The sequence below is a fragment of the Nyctereutes procyonoides genome, unplaced genomic scaffold (assembly GCF_905146905.1).
Source record: "Nyctereutes procyonoides isolate TBG_1078 unplaced genomic scaffold, NYPRO_anot_genome, whole genome shotgun sequence".
Taxonomy (NCBI): Eukaryota; Metazoa; Chordata; class Mammalia; order Carnivora; family Canidae; genus Nyctereutes; species Nyctereutes procyonoides.
Genome location: NW_026575140.1, coordinates 47000439 through 47022766, shown reverse-complemented (window position 1 = coordinate 47022766; position 22328 = coordinate 47000439). Strand labels below are relative to the sequence as shown.

Genomic DNA, 22328 nt, shown 5'->3' with positions numbered 1-22328 from the left:
TTATAAGTATAAGAGTGGAACAAGAAAGTTATGCTAGCAAAAAGAGGATTGATTTTTGGCAAATTCACTTTCCTTTAGGGGATGACAGGGGTCTATCAGACAGATTACCTCACTAATGCTGACCAGGTGATTCCTGATTGACTGGTTTAAGATTCCACTTCTGGCATAGTCTGAGACTGTAATTAAGCTAAGACTTGATTCAGTGATGTGGGGCTTAGCATATGTGACTGTTTTGGGTCTACTGTCCTGTTTTTAACCCCAGTTATACACATATGAAACCTTTTTTTGCCAGGTAATGTTAAGATTTTTTTTTTTTAAGATTTTATTTATTTGAGAGAGGGAGAGTGAGCAAGAGAGAGAGAGCACAAGGAGGGGGTGAGGCAGAGAGAGAGGGAGAAGCAGGCTCCCCACTGAATAGGGAGCCCTACATAGGACTTGGGGACCATGACCTGAGTCAAAGGCAGACACTTAACCAACTGAGCCACCCCGGCGCCGCGCCACATGTTAAGATTTTAATGCAGAAATGAACTCTCCATTAATCTATTCTGGAAAGCTATAAACATGAGGATGGATATTGAGATTGAATGGCATGTAAATTTAGCTTGAAAGCTTCTTGCCACCCACCAAAATAGGAAATTGAGTAAATTCGTTTACATTGTGCCTGAGCTCTCCCTCCCATCTCCTTAAGTTTATGGTAACTTGAGACTTGTCTACTCATCTACTTTGTGGAGGGAGAGATCTGCTGATAGCAGCTGAATTAATGGAACATTGCTTACCAGTAGTTTGAACTTGTTTGCTGTAAGCTTTACTTTATTAAGTAAGGTCATGTTTGTACTAGGAACACTAAGTTTTGAAGGGAGATGTAAGATTTTCCAAGTCTATGTGAGTAGTACTTAGCAGCTGTTAAATTGGAGAGTGTATTAGGAAACTACTATTGCTTCAAAATTCTCTGGGAGTGTGGTATTATAGTCCAGATTGGCCTAAAACATTAGCTAAATGGAATCAAGGAAATTGTACTGAGTTCCTGTTAAGCGATTAGCTTGTTTACATTCACTTCTTGCATAAAAGCCTTTGTATTTTGTTTGGGTGATTGCAGCTGAATATGGGGATCTATTCATCTCCTAGACAGTATTAAAATTCTTCCTGTTTAAAGCTCCAACTAAAGGATTACGAATATTGTTTACCCCCATTTGATGCGCTTAACAGTTAATGTGGACTTTAGAGTCTAAATACCTGGTTCAAATCTCTATTCTGCTGTTTGCTAGCTATGTGACTTCAAGTGCTTTTCTCATTTAGCAAATGGAAATAACTATCATACCTACCTCATAGGATTGCTATGAGGATGAAATGAGATCATTGGTATGGAGTATGTAGCCCAGTATGTTGCAAACACTAAAAAAAAAAAAAGTTAGTAATTGTTATTAATATTTTTCTTTACACAATAGCCATATATGGTAACAAGCTAAAAGTTACTTTTTTAAAGTGTAATTTGGACATTTGTGTAATATTATTGTTTTACTCCATTAAAGTTGTCATGTGTATTAGAAAGGGTCACAGAATAGGTAAAAGATTAATTATATTAGAAACAAATATACTTCTGTTTTGAGGAGTTGGGACATCTAGTAATTTCTACCACATTTTCCAGGGATTGAAGGATTGTGACATTCTATCTTGTAGCCTTCTATAATATATAACAAGTATCTTAAAGCAGCACTGTTCCTCTTTTCCTGTTAGTTGCCTGGTCTTTACAAAGGGTAAGCTTTTTTCTCTTTTGACCTGGAGATTTAGAAATTGTGACAAATAGTAGTTCTTACATACTGTGCATGCACCTCCCAAGGGCCTGATCCAGTAGGTTGCACAAAAGCATTACAGTTTTTGCTCTCCGCTGACTCTTTGGGATAGTGATTGGGGCCTGAGGTTCCAGCTCCTGAAAACTAGGAATAAGAGTACCTTGAGGGAGCCCAGGGCGCTATCGGTATTCAGTTTGCTTATTTCATGTATGCTGTCCATTTGTTTATTATTCATTGAACAATATTTATTGAACATACACTTTGTGTCTGGCACAGGAAACATAGAAAATTGAGAGGCTTAGGCTACCAGAGGGAGTCCACATGTGGACAGAGCAAGTACAACCAGGTATCCCAAGGACTCTGGCATGAGGAACCAGACATTTCTGAGCTTTCTTGATCTGATTTTCAGGTTGAGAAACACTCACATGAGGTAAATATGTAACAGCAGAGGATCCTTCTAGCAGCTGGAGTAAGTAATTCCAATGGACCCCACTCATCACTTTATAATATATGAGGAACTGTTACCTCTTTATCTCTTAATTGTCTTGAGATATGTATAGGATGAGGATTATTTCCTTATTTTATAGGTAGGGAAGCTGGGGTCCAACGTGGAAAATAAGTTCCATTGTAGAATAGGAAGTAAATGGTGGCAACATTGCTCCACCATGTAGTAATTACAGTGATTTGCATTTCATTTTTATTTTTATTTTTATTTTTTTTATTTATGATAGTCACAGAGAGAGAGAGAGAGAGGCAGAGACATAGGCAGAGGGAGAAGCAGGCTCCATGCACCGGGAGCCCGGTGTGGGACTCGATCCCGGGTCTCCAGGATCGCGCCCTGAGCCAAAGGCAGGCGCCAAACCACTGTGCCACCCAGGGATCCCTGCATTTCATTTTTAATGCTGGACTGCCTCTGTTTAAGGAATCTAGACTTATGAAGATCCAGATATACTACTTCAGTCAGGTTTAAGAGGTGAATATTTGCATTGTAGAAGAATTTTCTAGCAAAGGTAGGTAATCTAACTTGTGGTGTCCAGATGGACTTCAGGGGATTTGTGGATTCCATTCAAAAAATTTATTTATTTATTTATTTATGTATGTAAGTATGTATTTATTTATTTATTATTTATGAGAGACACAGAGAGAGAGAGGAAGAGACTTAGGCAGAGGAAGGAGCAGGCTCTCTGCAGGGAAACTGATGTGGACTCAATCCCAGGACCCTGGGATCATGACCTGAGCTGAAGGCAGATACTCAACTACTGAGCCACCCAGGTGTCCCATTTATACATATTTTGCAGATAAGGAAATTGACTGAAGTAGTAACTTGTCTAGAGATATTTACCGAGTTAGTCTGATTATTGGTATTTGAACCTAGGTCTTCCTGGTTCCAAAGACAGTTTGCTATATCATATAAATAATTTGAAATTATCATCATACCTATCACTTATATCTCAATAGAAAACTTGACCTTAGGTAAAAACCAAGAGAAATTATTTATTGGAAAAAAACCCCACTGAATTTTAAGAAACAAAATTTGGTTCTGAATTGTATCAGAAGAAAAGTGTGGTTGGACAACTACAGCAACTGACACTAGGCCAGGGATACTGGATAAAGTGAGGAAATGTGAATTCTTACAACAAGAAGCAAATTTCACAGTGATGTAGTATTGTTTTTTCCTCCTGTAAACTTGAAATTAAAATTAAATTTCTTTATTTCCCTCAACATTTTATTTTAATTTAATTTAATTTTATTTTATTTTAAAGATTTTATTTATTCATGAGACACACACACAGAGAGAGAGAGAGAGAGAGAGAGAGAGAGAGGCAGAGGGAGAAGCAGGCTCCATGCAGGGAGCCCGATGTGGGACTCGATCCCGGGTCTCCAGGATCCGGCCCTGGGCTGAAGGCAGCGCTAAACAGCTTAGCCACCTGGGCTGCCCTCCCTCAACATTTTAAATTTAACTTGGCCACATACCATATCTTATAAGCCATCTTTTCTGAAAGTTTGATTATAAAGACAGGATTATTTGAGAGACATAATTTCCATTTGATCAGGTTTGTGTTATTATCTTCAGTTTTAATTTCTAGGGGTAGAAAAAATTTCATTAAGTTCTTGGGATGGGGTGGGAAGACTTCTGGTATGGTAAAGAGGTTGCTAATTTCCCAAAAAAAACCAACTATAAAACAGGACATAATTCTCAAAAACAACCATTTTAGAGGTCTGGAAATTGACCAAAGACACAGAACCATCTGAGAAGCATTTATTCATGAAAAAGCATTGAACATTAGGTGAGACCAATGGGAATCTGTGGTGGTCTTGTTTGGGCTGCTCCCATCCCATTCCCTCAGCTCAGTTAGTGCAGTAGTTCAACTGGGTGACCAGCTGTCTCACTGTCTGAGGGGGCTAACTATGTGGAATAGAGAGAAAACAAAAAACCATGCCCAGCAGCTTTGTCAGTAAAGCTAGTAGTCTTGTTGGGAAGTTAGTAGGGAAGACCAGCAGCTTTCTAGTCTTAGATGGTTGCCCTGGTTGGGCAAGCAGTGGACCAGTAGAACTACCTAGAAATTTGACAGGTCCTATAAGTGAGACAGCCATAGATAGGCTTAATAAACCCCCACATATCCTGGATGACTGGAAAGCTACATGTTTGAGCATAGTTTACTAGAGAAGGGCCCAAGCTATCCACACATCCTTGGATGACAGTGAGCAAATACAGAGGAGTTAGGAGAAAGCTTGATGAAAAGTAAAAGCTGAGGAAGACTTGAAAATTGCTTGAACTTTGAATGTACTTCCCATACACACATAGATTCATCTGTAAAGGATAGGAGCTGTACTTGTCTGAGGTGCTTGGGCATAAACACTGACATATAATGGTTGACCATTAAGATATTCAGATACAGAGTTTATCACCAATAGAAATCCAAGCATAAAAATAATAATAAAAAAAAAAGCAGAGACATCAATGGCTACACACTGTGGGTGAAACAAAATCAATACATAGGTTTAGTAGAGACAAGTTATTAAACAAATTTTAAAAGTCAGCTACTCTGCCAGTCTCCAGAGGGGAAAATGAGAATCTGGAGTTGCTACAATGTAATATCTAAAATAACCAGCTTTCAATAAAAAATTTATAAGCCATGTTGAAGAAATAGGAAAGTGTGATTCATACCTAGGGGAAAATAGCAAAAAGAACAAAGGTTGAAGACAGAGTATTAGAGCCTCAGAAATCTGTGGGATAATATCAGGTATACTATCATTTGGGAGTCTCAGGAGAAGAGAGAATAGGGCAGAAAAAGTATTTAAATAAATAATATCCCCAAATCCCCAGTCTTGATAAAGAATATTATATTAGTTTCCTATTGCTGCTATAATAAATTACCACAAATGAAATAGCTTAAAACTCCATACATTTATTATCTTATAGTTCTGGAGGTCAGAAGTCCTAAAATCGAGGTGTCAGCAAGGTTGTATTCCTGCTGGAAGCTCTAGAGGGAATCTGTTTACCTGCCTTTTCCAGCTTCTGTAGGCCATCAACATTCCTTAGCTCAGGGTCCCTTCCTCATATTACTCTAACCTCTACTCCTATTGTCACATCTACTCAACCCTTTTGCCTCCCTCTTATGAGGACTCTTGTGATTGTATTGTGTCTGCCCAGATAATTCAGGATAATCTTCCCATCTTGAGGGCAGTCCCGGTGGTGCAGTGGTTTAGCACCGCCTGCAGCCCTGGGTGTGATCCTGGAGACCCAGGATCGAGTCCCACATCGGGCTTCCTGCATGGAGCCTGCTTCTCCCTCTGCCTGTGTCTCTGCCTCTCTCTTCGCTCTCTCTGAATGAATAAATAAATAAATCTTAAAAAAAAAAAACAACTTCCCATCTTGAGATCCTTAACTAATCACATTTGTAAAGTTTCTTTTACCATATAAATAAGATAATACACTCATAGGTTCAAGGGATTAGGATGTGGACATCTTTGGGGAATTTTACTTAGGCTACCCATAAACATCAATATATATCTATAGCTATAGCTATTTCCAGGAAAACTCAGTGAACCCCAAGTAGGTTAAACACAAAGATTCACACCTAGATACATCACAGTAAAACTGTTGAAAGTCAAAGATAAGACTGAGAAACAATAAGAAAAAAATTACTCATCACATACAAGGAACAACCATATGATTTATGGCTTAACTTCTAATCTTAAAGAATGATGTTTGAGCTTCTGGCTTATTTAGCATGTAAGGAGCTTAGAAGTTTCCTTTACATCCTAACAAGTTAAGAGCTGAACAAATGGAAAAATCAACCAGCTTTTAGATCCATCAGAGTCATGAGATCACAGAGCAAACAGTTGCCATCAAAGTTGGCAAAACAGGTGGATAGAGAGAATGACATTAATTGGAGCAGTACTCCTACAGGAAAACCTGAACTGTAATCAACAAATCGCTGGAGGCTCGATATGGACAAGTCTGAGAGTTAAAATCTGGAGGGACCCAGTCTCAGGGAGGCCCCACAGTTTCATGAGTTTTGACTCCAGGAGCTCTACCAAGACCTTGCAATAAATATTAGAGAAAAATTCCCTTGTGCTTCTGGTATGGGGAGGGAAAAGCAACTGATTTGAAATATGTCAGATCATTCTGTTCTTAACAAGACCTGCCCTCAGGAGAAACTATTTTATCCAAGGAACTTAGTTAGGGAAAGGAAAATACTCAACTCCAGTTCCCTCTAGTCATCCTGTCTTGTCCTATCTAAGGAGTGGGATAAAACCCTGAGAGTCACTGATGAAGTTCACAGTTCAGGAGATAGGCTCACCAAAAGACTGTATCTGCATCTCTCAAGCCCTATTTACTATAGTTCTTTTTAACCAGTACATCATTTCTGCCTTTCAACAAAACACTATAAGGCATACCAAAAGACAACATAGTCTGAAGAGACTGAACAGCATTAGAACCAGTGTCAGATGTAGCAGGAGAGTTGGAATGAACAGTCTGAGAACTTGAAAACTATGATTAGAATGCTAAAGACGTCAAAGAACAAAAAACAGACAACATGCAAGAACAGATGATTATATAAGCAGAGAGATAGAAAATCTAGGAAAGTAAAAAAATACTAGAGATAGAAAACACTAAGAGAAATGAAGAATATCTTTGATGGGCATGGCTGAGGAAAGAATCTCTGAGCTTGAGCATATGACAATAGGAACTTTCAAAACTGAAAAGCAAAAAGGCAGAAAAATATATATAAAAACTGAAACAACTACAAAAGATGTAACATGCATAATGGGAATACCATAAGGAAAAGGAAAAAAATTAGAAGCAATATTTGAAGTAATCATGATAGAGAATATCCCCAAATTAATCTGAGACACCAAACCACAGATCCAAGGAGCTCAAAGAGCATTAAGTAAGGTAATACCAAGAAAACCTCACAACCCCTAGGTATACTATTGTTAAACTTCAGAAAATCAAAGATAAGAAATCTTAGAAGAAGTCAAAAAACAAAAACAAACACAAAAAATTTAAAAAGCAAATTTACCATAGAGGAACAAAGATAAGAAATACATCTGATTTCTCCTCAGAAGTTGTGCAGACAAAAACAGAATGGTATGAAATTTCCGAAGTATTAGGAGAAAAAAGCCTAGAATTTGGAAAAAAAAAAAATTTTTTTTTTACTTTTTATTTTTTAAGTAATCTCTACTTAAGCAAGCAAACATGGGCCTTGAGCTCACAGCCCTGAGATCAAGAGCCACATGCTCCACTGACTGAGCCAGCCAGGCACCCCAAAAAGCCTAGAATTCTATATCTTGGGAAGTTCTCTTTCAAAAGCGAAGGGGAAATAAACTCTTCAGATGAAAATTGAGGAAATTTGTTGCCAGTAGACTTGCCTTGCATGAAATGATAAAAGAAGTTCTTCAGAGAAGGAAAATGGTATAGGTCAGAAACTCAGATCTATATCAAAGAAGGAAGAGTATTGGTGAAAGTAATTATTTTTCCTATTCTTAATTGGCCTAACAGGTAATAGTTTGCTCAGAATAATAATGGGAAACATGTATCAATTTGTGTGTGTGTGTGGGGGGGGGCATGCACGTGTTTCTGTGTATATGCTTATGTATAAGTGAGATGAATGACAGTAATGATATAAGAGATGGAAGAAAGGAATTAGGAGTATCTTGTCACTTGCATTATCTGTGAAGTGTGACAGTATTATCTGAAAGTGGGTTTGGATTAGTTATAAATATATACCACATTCTGTAAGGCAACCTCTAAAAATGTTTTTTAAAAAGTATAATTGATATTCTAAGAAAAAGAAAATGGAATCATATAAATGCTTAGTAAAAACTCCAAAAGGTAGAAAGAGTATGGAAGACAAAAATAGTAGCAAAGAATGATGAGAACAAAGAGAAAACAGTAACAAATAATGATAGATATTAATCTAACTATATCAATAATCACTGTAAAGGTCAAAGGTCTATATAAAGAAATTGTCAGAGTGGATCAAAAAACAAGACCCCACAGTATGTTGTGTATAAGAAACCTATTTATTATTTATTTTATTTTATTTTATTTTATTTTATTTATTTTATTTTATTTTTTTAAGAAACCTATTTTAATATCAAGATACATATACCTTTAAAAAAAAGAAATAGAAAAAGATATATCATGCTAACACTAATGAAAAGAAAGCAGTAGTACCTGTATTAATCTTAGAGAAGACTTCAGGATAAGGAAAGTGATCAGGAATAAAGAAGGGCATTACATAATGGTAAAGAGAGTAAAAAATACTTCCAAAAGATGTAATGTTCCATAATGTGTATGCATCAAACTATGATGTGTCAAGGCACATGAGGCAAAAACTGATAGAACTACAAAGACAAATAGATGAATTCACTATTACAATTGGAGAATTTAATACCTCTCTATCAGAAATGGAAATAATCCGCCCACCAGAAAATCAGTAAGAACATATTTGAAGTTAACAGCACCATCAATCAATGGATAAAATTAACATCTATAGAACATTTCATCCAACAAGAGCAGATTATAAATTGTTCTCAATTTCACATGAAACATTCAGCAAGATAGATCACATTCTGTACCATAAAACACAATTTAACAAACTTAAATAATAGAAATCATACATTGTCTGGTTTCAGTCTACATTGGAATTAAAGTAGGAGTCAGTAACAGAAAGATAGTTGGAAAATGCCCCATAATTCTTGGGAGATTAAACAACACACTTCTAAAAACATGTGGGTCAAAAAAGAAATCTGAAATTTAAAAATATTTTGAACTAAGTGAAAATGAAAATCTAATTTAGCAAAATATGTGGAATGTAGTCAAAACTGTGCTTGGAAATTTATCGCATTGAATGCATTTATTAGAAAAGAAGAAAAATCCAAAATTAGTAATTTAAGCTTCTACCTTGGGAAAAAGAGCAAATTAAATCAAAAGTAAGCAGAATAATATGATAATTGGATAGAAATCAATGAAATTGATAATAGGAAATCAGTAAAGAAAATCAAAACCAAAAGTTGATTTTTTGAAGAGAGCAATAAAATTGATAAGCCTTACCAGGCTAACTAAGGGGGGAGAAAAGATATTGTTAATATCAAAAGAGAAAGAGGAGACATCACTACAGATCCTGAGACATGATATAAAAGAATTCTGTTAACAATTCTGTGCCCACAAATTTGATAACCTAGATAAAATTGACCAATTCTTTGAAAGACACAATCTGTCATACTCATACAAGAGGAAATAGACAATCTGAATAGACCAATAGCTATGAAAGAAATGTGATTGATAATTACTGTTCCAAAGTAGGAAGCATCAGACCTGAATGACTTCAGTGGAGAATTCTGATAAACATTTAAATAAGAAATTATGCCAATTCATGGGATGCCTGGTGGCTCAGCGGTTGAGCATCTGCTTTTGACTCAGGGTGTGATCCCAGAGTAATGGGATCGAATCCTGCATCGCGGTTTCTGCCTGCTTCTCCCTCTGCCTATGTCTCTGCTTCTCTCTCTGTGTCTCTCACAAATAAATAAAATCTTAAAAAAAAATAATTATGCCAATTCTCCACAATCTCTTCCAAAAGATAGAAGCAGAGGGGATACTTCATAACTCACTCTGTGAGGCCAACATTACACTGATACTGAAACTGAACAAAGAGATTATAAGAAAATAAAACTATAGACCAATATTTCTTATGAACATATACAAAAATCCTCAACCAGATATTACCAAATTGAATCAAGCATTGTATAAAAAGAATTATATACACCATGGCCAAGTGGAATTTATCTCAGCATGTAAGGCTGGTTGGACATTCTAAAATCAATTAATGTAATCCATCACTTTAACATACTAAAGAAGAAAAATTATGTGACCATATCAATGGATATAGAAAAAGCATATGACAAAATCCAATACTCATTCATGATTAAAAACAACAACAACACAAAAATCAACTCTCAGCAAACAGAAATGGAAGAGAACACTTCCTCAACTTGACAAAGAACATTTACAATAAACCTACAACCAACATTAATGTACTTAATGGTGAGAAACTCAAAGCTTCCCTGCTGAGATCAGGAACAAAGCAATACTCTTCTCACCAGTGCTTTTCAACATAGTACTGGAAGTCCTAACTAATGCAGTAAGATAAAAAGAAATAGATTATACTATTTGAGAAAGAAGAAATAAAATGGTGTTTTTTCACAGATGACATGATTGTCTATGTGGAAAATCCAAAAGAATCAGCAAAAAACCTTCTGGAATTAATAAACAATTATAGCTAGGTTACAAGATACAAATTCAATATATGAAAGTCAGTCACTTTCCTGTATACCAGCAATAAATAAGTGGAATTTGAAATTAAAGACTATCATTTCTGGTAGCATCCTGCCTTACCCCCCAGCAAAAATGAAGTACCTAAGTATAAGTCTAACAAAATACATACAAGATGTATATGAGGGAAACTACCAATAAAAGAACTAAATACATATTTCATGTTCATGGATAGAATTACTCAATATCATCAAGATACCAGTTCTTCTCAACTTGATCTTTGGATTCAACATAATCTTAATAAAAATCCTAGCTAGTTATTTTGTGGATATTAGCAAACTGATCCTAAAATTTATATGGAGAGGGAAAAGACCCAGAATAGCCAATGTGATGACTGAAAAAAAACAAAGTTGAGAGATGACACTATGCAACCTCAAGGCTGGCTATAAAGCTACAGTAATCAAGACAGTGAGGTATTGATGACAGAACAGACAAACAGATCAATGGAACAGAATAGAGAGCCAAGAAATAGACACACAATGCTATAGTCACTTGTTTGTTGACAGAGGAACAAAGACAATACAATGGAGCAAAGATAGTTTTTTCAACAAATGATGCTGGAACATTCACACCCAAAATATGAACCTAAACACAGATCTTATACCCTTCACAAAAATTAACTCAGACTAGGTCACAGACCCAAATGTAAAACACAAAGCTACAAAACTAAAATGTAATGATGGGGAAAACCTCAGTGATCTGAGGGGTAGTGATGACTTCTTAGATACCACACCAAAGACATGATCATGAAAGAAATTTTTGAGAAACTAGACTTCATTAAAATGAAAAACTTCTGCTCTGGGAAAACCAATGTCAATAAAAGGGGAAGACAAGCCATAGATTGGGAGAAAATATTTGTAGAAAACCTATCTAAAAAAAAAAAAAAAAAAAGAAAGAAAGAAAGAAAGAAAAAAAAAACCTATCTGATCAAGGACTGTTGTCCAAAATAAACAAAGAACTCTTAATTTAAAACTCAGTAGTGAGGCACCTGGATGGCTTAGTGATTGAACATCTGCCTTTGGCTCAGGGCATGATCCCTGGGTCCTGGGATTGAGTCTACATCCAGTTTTCCCCAGGGAGCCTGCTTTTCCCTCTGCTTGTGTCTCTGCCTCTCTTTGTGCGTCTCTCATGAATAAATAAGTAAAATCTTAAAAGAAAAACTCAATAGTAAGAAAATAAACGCTCAAAATTTGAGCAAAAGACTAACAGACTCTTCTGCAAAAAAGATACGCAGATGGCAAGTAAACATGAAAAGATGTTCAACTTCATATGTCACTGGGAATGGCAAATTAAAACAACAATGAGATATTGATATATATACCTATTTGAATGGCCAACATCCAAAACTCTGACACCACCAATCCTGGCAAGGATATGTAGCAAAAGGAACTCTCATTTATTGCTGGTAGGAATGCAAAATGTCACAGCCACTTTGGAATACAATTTGGCAGTTTCTTACAAAATTAAACATACTCTTACTGTATGATCCAGCAATTGCACTCCTTGGAATTTACCCAAATAAATGGAAAACTTAAGTCCACACAAAAACCTGCAAACATATTTTTAGCATCTTTACTCGTAATTGCCACAACCAGCAAGCAACCAAGATGCCCTTCAGTAGGGGAATAAGTGAATAAACTGGTACATCTAGGAATACTATATTTTTTTTTGTACAAAAGAATGTTATTCAATGTGAAAAGGAAATGAGCTATCAAACCATGAGGAGACATGGAGGAACCTTAAATGCATATTACTGAGTGAAAGAGGCCCCTGGAAAAGGTTGCATAATGTATGATTCCAACTATCTGACATTCTGGAAAAGGCAAAACTATGGAGACATTAGAAATATCAGTGGTTGACAGGAGTTAGCAGGGGAGGAAGGGATGAATCAACAGACAGAATATTCAAGGCAGTGAAACTATTCTATATGATACCATGGTGGTGGGCACATGTCATTATACATTTTTCAAAACCCACAGAATGTGCACCAACAGTAAACCATAATGTAAACTATGGACTTTGGTTGATAATGATATATCAATGTAGTTCATCAGTTGTAACAAATTTACCACCATGGTGGGGGATGATAATGGGGGAGGTTCTGTACCTGTGAGGATATGAGGTATAGGGGAACTGTACTTTCTGCTCAATTTTGCTGTGAACCTAAAATAGCTCTACAAAATAAAGTGTATTAATAATTGAAAAAAATGGGGATCCCTGGGTGGCGCAGTGGTTTAGCGCCGGTCTTTGGCCCAGGGTGCGATCCTGGAGACCCGGGATCGAATCCCACGTCAGGCTCCCGGTGCATGGAGCCTGCTTCTCCCTCTGCCTGTGTCTCTGCCTCTCTCTCTCTCTCTCTCTGTGACTGTCATAAATAAATAAATAAAATTTAAAAAAAAAAAAATAATTGAAAAAAGTGACACACAACAGTGGAGTTACATGTTCAATGAAAAAGCTGTCAACACCAAGTTCTATATTAAATTTTATATCTAAAACTATCCTTCAAAAATGAAAGTAAAATATATTCTCATGTAAACAAAAATGAGGTAATTATTGATTACAGACTTATCTTTCAAGAAATATAAAGGGAAGGGGATCCCTGGGTGGCTCAGTGGTTTGGTGCCTGCCTTCGGCCTAGTGTGTGATCCTGGAGTCTCAGGATTGAGTCCCACATCGGGCTCCCTGCCTAGAACCTGCTTCTCCCTCTGCCTGTGTCTCTGCCTCTCTCTCTCTCTCTCTGCGTGTGTGTGTCTCATCAATAAATAAAATCTTTAAAAAAATTAATTAAACAATAATTTAAAAAAAAGAAATATAAAGGGAAATCCTCTAATTAGGTCAAAAGGAAATATCTCCAGACTATGTGTTGTATCTGCAGGTAGAAATAAATAGCCCAGGGGCACCTGGATGGCTCAGTGGTTGAGCATCTGCCTTTGGCTCGGGTCGTAATCCTGGGGTCCTGGGATTGAGTTCTGCAGGAGGCTCTGAGCCTGCTTTTCCTTCTGCCTATGTCTCTGTCTCTGTCTCTGTCTCTCTCTCTGTGTCTCTCATGAATAAATAAATAAAATCTTAAAAAAAATCATCTCCAGTCCTTTCTTTCTTTCTTTCTTTCTTTCTTTCTTTCTTTCTTTCTTTCTTTCTTTCTTTCTTTCTTTCTTTCTTTCTTTCTCTTTCTTTCTTTCTTTCTTTCTTTCTTTCTTCTTTCTTTCTTTCTTTCTTTCTTTCTTTCTTTCTTTCTTTCTTTTTTAAATATTTTATTTATTTATTCATGAGAGACAGAGAGAGAGAGAGAGAGAGAGAGAGAGAGAGAGGCAGAGACATAGGCAGAAGGAGAAGCAGGCTCCCAGGGGGAGCCTAATGTGGAATTCAAAGATTATAAAGGGCTGCTGTTTGACTATGGGAGTGGCTGAAGTAGGGTGGAGGACAAGATAATGGAGGACAGGTCACAGAACTAAGGCAGAGGTAGGAGAACCCATGTATATATAAAATCTCTAAGAATTATGATGACAGGAAATGTGCTGGGAGGAATGACAGTGAGTAGCTAAATATCTTTTTAAGTAATGCTGGGGGACTTGGGAGGTGGTGGTGACCAAGAGGAAAGTAGGTGATTATAAGGAGGGGGGCAGTGACTGACATAGTCTGACAAGGAAGAGTCAAAGCTGGGCAGTTTTAGGGAGAAAGGGAGGAATAGTGAGGAATTTGAGCCAGTTTGTGAGGGTATGAGGGAGAAACAGCCGCCACTGGCAGAGGATTGTGGAGTATCTGTCCTCAGGATGAGCCAGACATCATTGGAACAGGACAGTGAAGGGGCTGTTCAGAGTAGAGAATGCAAGAGTTGAAGATGTAAGTGATTTTGCTGTTGACTGACCAAGAGTACTACCAGGTTAATATGAGGAAGGCTGGGAAGTGGGGTCAGAAAAGGGAGTGCACAGAGTGGTTTGGGAGTCCAAGGATGTCTCAGGAGGCCCAGACTTCCTGTCGTGACTGATGTAAACAGGGATAAAAATTATGAGATTGGTGGTTTCTGGGCAGTTGGGGGTGGCGGGGCTGGTCTTTGTGGTAGAGGTGGCGGTGGAGGGCCTTGTCAGCCTTCCTGTTGATGAAATCTAGAAAAGAAGCAGTTACCCCTGACCTTGTGAATGGAGGCTGGCAGATAGCCCTTATGACCCCCAAAGTGGCACATCTGTCTTTGTAGACAATAAAAGAGATTTTCAGGGGCTTTTAACTTTGGTATCTGTTAAAAATTATCAGAGGAGGGCATCAAAAGTCCAGATTCCCAGGTCTCACCTTTTCTGTTATTACTGATTTCAAAGATCTGTAGTGGGTGGGGCCCTGGATCTGGATTTTAAGGGGTGCTTCTTATGTAGGTCATGATTAGATGAGGATGAGTAATGTGGTTTAGAACCAGCTGATTTGGAAAATCAACAGCAAGGAAGCCTGGAAGTCTGGTGATTTACTCTGTAGTCAGTCACCTGGTCTCAAGGCCCAGGAAAGGTCCAAATCAAAACCCCACCCACCGTGCTGCCCCCCATAGATGCCACTATAACTAACATTAGTCAGTTTGTCCCTTTTGGTGTTCTAGTTGGTGGTATTAGCTAATCTTATTTTACAAAGTAATACTTTCAGTATAGCTAACTGTTCACTTTTCCAACTTCATTTTAGCAAAGTTGAGCATGAAGTAGAAATTAAGGAAATGCTCAAAGATACACAAAACTAGAATAGTACAGTGAGTCCCCATATACCCTGTATACAACCTCAACAACTATCAGCATTTTGCTATGGAAGGAAAGAAACTTAAATCTTTCATTTCTTGACTCCTAAAATTGGCTTTAAAGTAGGTTTGCTTTCACCTTATTCTGTGGCTAAGCTTTAATAACTCTTATATTACCAGAAAAAAAAAGTTTCATTATGTGATGTTATATATTTAAATGCAGTTTAAAAGATAGCCCTTATACTGTTAGACACCAACAAATACAGTGTATGTATAAAAGATTATTTCAATTGGAAGTGTTTTTCTTTTAATTTTTACTTTGATTTTATTTTAAAGATTTTATTTACTTATTCATGAGAGACAGAGAGGCAGAGACATAGGGAGAGGGAAGGAAAAGCAAGCTCTGGGCAGGGAGCCTGATATGGGACTCCATCCTGGGACCCCAGGATCATGCCCTGAACCAAAGGCAGATGCCCAACCACTGAGCCACCCAGGGGTCCCTGTTTTTTCTTTTCATATAGACTCTGGAATTTGCCAAATATATATTTTTGAAGACCGAAAAGTCTCAGAGAGAAATAAGGGGAAAAATATGCTTGGAGAAAAGTGGGAAATCTGAGGTTGAAATAGTTTGGTTGGCTCCCTGCCTTGGGTCTGTCCTGAGGAGACATAGCTATGCTCACGGAGCAATTTGCTAGGACACTGAAAATAAAGTGATAGATAGGGCACTCGCTAGGCTATTTTTAAATGAAAGCTTAGAAGTTGGCTATGGAAAACCCCTCTCAGGTTATTATGCTTTCCTTCTCCCTTTGCCCTTTCAGTTTGTGAAATTTCTTCCTTTATGTTTTCTGGCATAAAAGTCAGGGCACTACAAGTTTTAAGTATAATAAGCATTGTAAAAACTGCTTCAGAATAAAGGGCATTTCCTAGTTAAATTTCACAATAATGTTTTTCAATTCTAAAAATAACTTGGAATTCAGAGGAAGCATCATCCTAAATGAATTACTGTAAGGCAAATTGTCTAAGAAAGATAGTAGACAGGGGCAGATGATTTATCTAAATCCATGAGGAAACCGAGTCATTTGTTAGAATTTAAGATAATCTGATTTCAACCATGAGCCTACTTGAAGTTGGGCAACATTTAGTGTTTAATTCTTTGTGAATGACATACTTATTTTTCTTTTTTTATTGTGATAAAATACCCATAATAAAGTTTACCATCTTTTTTTAAAGGATTTTATTTTTAAGTGATCTCAACACCCAACATGGGGCTGGAACTCAAAACCCTTGAGATCAACAGTCGCACACTCCACAGACTGAGACAGCTAAGCCCTCTACTTTTTAAGTGTACAGCTTAGCAGTATTAGATACATTCGTATTGTTGTGCCACCCACCATCACTACTGCCTATCTCCAAAACTCTTTATCTTGCAAAACTGAAACCCATTAAATCGTAACTCCCATCCTTTCCTGCTCCCACCCCAGCCTCTAGCAACTGCCATTCTACTTTTTGGCTTTAAGTTTTTGACTGCTCCAAGTATCTCATATAAGTGGAATTATAAAGTGATTGTCCTTTTGTAACTGGCTTATTTCACTTACCATAATGTGTGCAAGGTTCATCCATGTTGTAGCATATTGCAGAATTTCCTTCGTTTTAAAGGCTGAATAATATTCCATTGTATATATACTATATTTTGTTTATCTGTTCATTGGTTGATGGACACTTTGGTTGCTTCCATGTTTTATCTATGGTGAATAATGCTTTGATGAACATGGGTGCACACATCTCTCTTTGAGGGCCTGTTTTCAATTTTTTGGAGTATATATCCACAAGTGGGATCACTGGATCATATGATAATTCTGCTTCTAATTTTTTGAGAAAACTTTATACTGTTTTATCAGCATCTCTACCATTTTACATTCCCACCCACAGTCCTCAAGGGTTTCAACTTCTCTACATCCTCCCCAACAGTTGTTATTTTTTTTTTTGTAGTAGTAGTCATCCTAATGGATATGAAGTAGTATCTCATAGTTTTCATTTGCATTAGGTAGTGATATTGAGCATCTTTTCATGTACTTTATTGGCCATTTGTATATCTCCTGTTGAGAAATGTCTATTCAAGTCTTTGGACATTTTTGAATAGGGTTGTTTGTTTTTGTTTTGATTTGTTTTGCATTGTATGAGTTCTCTATAATCTGGATATTGATCCCTTATTAGGTATATAGTTTGAAAATAGTTTCTCCCGTAGGTTGCCTTTTTATTCTGTGGATAGTGTCTTTTAATGAGAAAAAGTTTAAAATTTTCATGAAGTTCAGTTTATCTAGTTTTTCTTTTGTTGCTTTTGCCTTTGGAGTTGATCCTAGAAATCATTGCCAAATCCAACGTTGTGAAGCTTTTGCCCTATGTTTTCTTCAAAGACTTTTATTGTTTTAGGTCTTTACATTTAGGTTCTTGTTTCATTTTGAGTGAAACAATAAGGGAAGGGTCCAACTTTGCTCTTTTGCATGTGGATATCCAGTTTTGCCAGCACTGTCTGTTGAAAGGACCATCCCTTCCCCCACTGAATGATCTTGGTACCCTTGTCAGAGATCATTTGACCATATGTGGAAGGGTTTATTTCTGGACTTGCTGTTGTATTCCACTGGTCTATATGCCTATCTTTATGCCCAAACCACACAGTTTTATTAGTTACTGTAGCTTTGTAGTAAGTTTTGAAATCGGGAAATAGAAGTCGTCCAGCTTTGTTCTTTCTCAAGATTGTTTTGGCTATTAGGAGACATTTGAGATTCCATATTAATTTTAAGGAAGAATTCTTTTATTTCTGTAAAATATCTCTGGGATTTTGCTAGGAATTGCATTGAATCTGTAGAGCACTTTGGGTAGTGTTGATATTTTAATAATATTAAGTGTTCTGTTCCATGAATATGGGATATATTCCATTTATTTATGTCTTGTTGAATTTCTTTTAGGAATATTTGGTAGTTTTCATTTTACAAGTCTTTACCTTATTGGTTAAGTTATTAAGTATTTAGGGATGCCTGGGTGGCTCAGCAGTTGGGCGTATGCCTTAGGCTCAGGGCATGATCCTGGAGTTCCAGGATCGAGTCCCACATCGGGCTCCCTGCATGGAGCCTGCTTCTCCCTCTGCCTGTGTCTGTGCCTCTCTCTCTCTGTGTCTCTCATGAATAAATAAATAAAATCTTTAAAAAAATTATTAAGTATTTAATTTTTTTAGCTGTATCTTAAATAGAATTGTTTTTGTAATTTCCTTCTCAGTTGGTCATTGTTTGCGTGTAGAAATACCAACTGATTTGTGTGTGTGGACTTTGTATTTTGCTACTTTGCTATATTTATTTATCCTCACACATTTTTGTGTAGTCTTTAGGGTTTCCTATGTATAAGATCATACCATCTGCAAACGGATAATTTGACCTCCTCCTTTCCAATTTAGATGCCTTTTATTTCTTGCCTCATTCCAATACTGTGTGGGGAAGTTGATATCCATCCTTTGTTCTTGGTCTTATTTTTTTTTTTTTTTTTTTTGTTCTTAGTCTTAGAAGAAAAGTTTTCAGTCTTTTACAGTTGAGTATGAGGTTCGCTGTGGGTTTTTCATATGTAGTTTTTATTAATTTGAGGCAGTTTCCTTCTATTACTATTTTGTTAGATGTGTTTATCATGAAAGGATGTTAAATTTTGTCAAGTGCTTTTTCCGCATCAGTTGAGATGGTTACATGGTTTTATTCCTCTAGCTGATGTGGCATATTACAATGATCAATTTTCATTTGTTGAACTATTTTTGGATTTCAGGGACATATCCCATTTGGTCATGGTATATAATTTTTTTAATATGCTGCTGAGTTGAATTTGTTAATATTTTGGGGGGGGATTTTTACATCAATTTTCAAAAGGGATGTTGGTCTGTATTTGTTTTTGTTGTTTTTTTTTTCTTCATGGTGTTTTTTTTTTTTTTTCCCCCTTGCTATCAGGGCAGTGCTGATCTCATTGAATAAGTTAGGAAGTGTTCTTTACAATTTTTCGGAAAAGTTTAAGGACTAGTGTTAGTTCTTTAAATGTTTGGTAGAATGTACCAGTAAAGCCATTGGACCTGAGACTTTTTTTTTCCTTTTTTTAGAGAGAGAGAGAAAGAGAGAGAGAGTATACTTGCAAGTGGCATGGAGGGTCAGAGTGAGAGAGAGAATCTTAATCAGGCTCCACACTCAGCACAGAGTTTGACATGGGCTTAATCTCATGACGCTGAGATCATGTGCTGAGCCACCCAGGCACCCCCAGGACTTTTCTTTCTTGACATTTTTTATTATGGATTCAGTCTCTTTAGTAGTTATTGGTCTATTCGGATGTTCTATTTCTTAGTGATTGAGTTTTGGTAGGTTTTATGTTTCTAGGATATGTCCATTTCATCTAGGTTATCCAATTTGTTGGTGTATAATGTTCATAGTACTCTCTTGTAATCTTTTTATTTCTGTAGAATCAGTAGTAATGTCATCACTTTCTTCTCTGATCTTAGTAAGTTGAGTCTTTTCTTTCTCTCTTTTTAGTACATCTAGGTAAAGGTTTGTCAATTTTGTTGATCTTTTCAAAGCATCAACTTTTGGTTTCAGTGATTTCTCTATTTTCTGTTTCATTTATCTCTGCTTTAATCTTTATTATTTCCTTTCTTCTGCTGGCTTTGACTTTAGTTGTTCTTTTTCTAGTATTTTTAAATTGTAGAGTTAGGTCATTGAGGTCTTTCTTGTTTTATAATGTGCATATTTATAGTTATGGATTTCCCCCTTACCACTCTTTTTTGTTGTATATTTTAGTTTAATATATTATGTTTTTGTTTTTATTTATCACTGAGTATTTTCTAATATCTCTTGTTACTGATTTTCAGCTTTATCCTGTTGTAGTTACAGAAGATAGTTTATATGATATCTGTCTTTTAAATATTGAGACTAATTTGGAAATTTGTGGCCTAATGTATGTATATCTTGGAAATTGTCCCATGTGTACTTGAGAACAATGTGTATGCTGTTGTTTTTGGATAATGTTTTATATGTCTGTTAGACCTAGTTAGTTTATTGTGCTAAGTCCTTTATTTCCTTATTTTTGGTTATTCTTTCCATTATTATGAGTGGGATATTGATGTCTCCAACTACTCTTACAGCACTGTTTTGCCTTCAATTCTGTCAGTTTTTACTTCATATGCTTAAAGGCCATTTTGTGGGGCACTTGGATGGCTCAGTCAGTTAAGCATTTTGCCTTTGGTTTAGGTGATCATCCCAGGGATCTGCTTCTCCCTCTCCCTCTGCCTGCCACTCCCCCTACTTGTGCATACACTCTTCCTCTCAGCCTCTCTCTCTGTCAAATAAATAAATAAAATCTTTAAAAAACCAAAAGCAGATTTAAAGTCCATTTTATCTGATATTAATGTAGCCACCCTGTTCTCTTTTGCTGTTTGCATGGGGTATCTTTTTCCATCCTTTCACTTTCAACCCGTTTGTGTCTTTAGATCTCAAGTGAGTCTCTTGTAGGCAGCATATAGTTGAATCATGTGATTTTTATCTATTCTGCCAAATTCTGTTCTTTGGAGAGTTTAATCCATTTACATTTAAAGTAATTACAGGTAAGAAAGGACTTACTTCTGCAGTTGTGCTATTTGTTCTCTGTTCTCCCCCCCACCATTTCTTTTTTTACTGTCTTTTACATTAGTTGATTTTTTTTTTGTAGTGAAATGTTTGATTCTCTTTTCATTTCCTTTTGTGTACGTTGTATAGTTATTTTTTTTATGGTTACAATTGGGATTATGTTTAACATCCTAATCCTGTGCTAAACATCCTGTGCTTCTGATCACAGAGGTGCAGACAGAGGTGGGCAGCCAGTGTGGCTGCAGCTCCCTCCATTGTAGCAAGCCTCTCCACCTCTGGATGAGGTGGCCACCAGGGTGTTTATAGGGCTAGCAGCATTGTAATGTATAACATTGTAATTTGACTTTATACCAGTTTAACTTCAATAACAGACAAAAATTCTACTTTACTCTGTCCCCATCCCTTTGGTTGTTGATGTTGCAAAATTACATCTTTATACATTGCATGCCCCAAAGACTAAACTAATACTAATTTTAAATGCATTAGTCTCCTAAATTATGTAGGAAACAAGATTTGGAGTTACAGACCAAAGTTAAAATAATATTAGCTTTTAAACTAAAAATTATTTTTTAAAGATGTATTAGCCTTTTAAATCATGTAGAACACAGAAAGTGGTTTTACAAACTGTTGTTATAATAATTTGCATGTATTTATCTTTATTGAAATCTTTATTTCTCCACATGGCTTTGAGGTACTGTGTAGTGTCTTTTCATTTCACCTTGAGGACGCCTGTGACATTTTTTGCAGAGTAAATGTAGTGATAAACTATCTCAGCTTTTGTTTATCTGGGAATGTCTTAATTTTTCCCTCACTTTTGAAGGACAGTTTTGCCAGATACAAGATTTTTGGTTGACAGCTTTTTGGTTTTCTTTTTTTTTTAGCACTTTGAATATATTGCCTACTGCGTTATATTCTCTTTTTGTGTGTGTGTGTGTGTGTGTTATATTCTCTAAAGTTTGTGATGAGAAATGTGTCGATAATTTTATTGAGGAGCTCTTGTGTGTGACAAGTCACTTTTCCAACTTTCAGGGTTCTCTGTCTTTGCCTTTAGATAGTTTGATGATAATATGTCTTCATATGGGTCTCTTTGAGTTCATGTTACCTGGAGTTCATTGAGTTTTTTGGGTGTTTATATTCATGTCTTTCAGCAGAGTTGGGAAGTTTTCAGCCACTACTTCAAGTATTCTCTCTGCCCCTTTCTCTCTTCTGTTTTTGAAGCTTCTGCAGTATATATGCTGGTTGGCTTGATGGGTCTCATGGGTCCCTTACGTTCTGTTCACTTTTATTCAGTCTTTTTCCCCATTTCTTAGATTCAGTACTTTCCATTGCCCTATCTTCAAGTT

The 22328-nt window shown here is 36.5% G+C and overlaps 1 protein-coding gene across 2 annotated transcripts in view; it reads left to right on the top strand.

Moving 5' to 3' along the window:
* The window catches only part of DHRS7B (dehydrogenase/reductase 7B), a 118611-nt gene that overhangs the window by 63451 nt on the left and 32832 nt on the right, over window positions 1-22328 (top strand). The window lies entirely within an intron of this gene.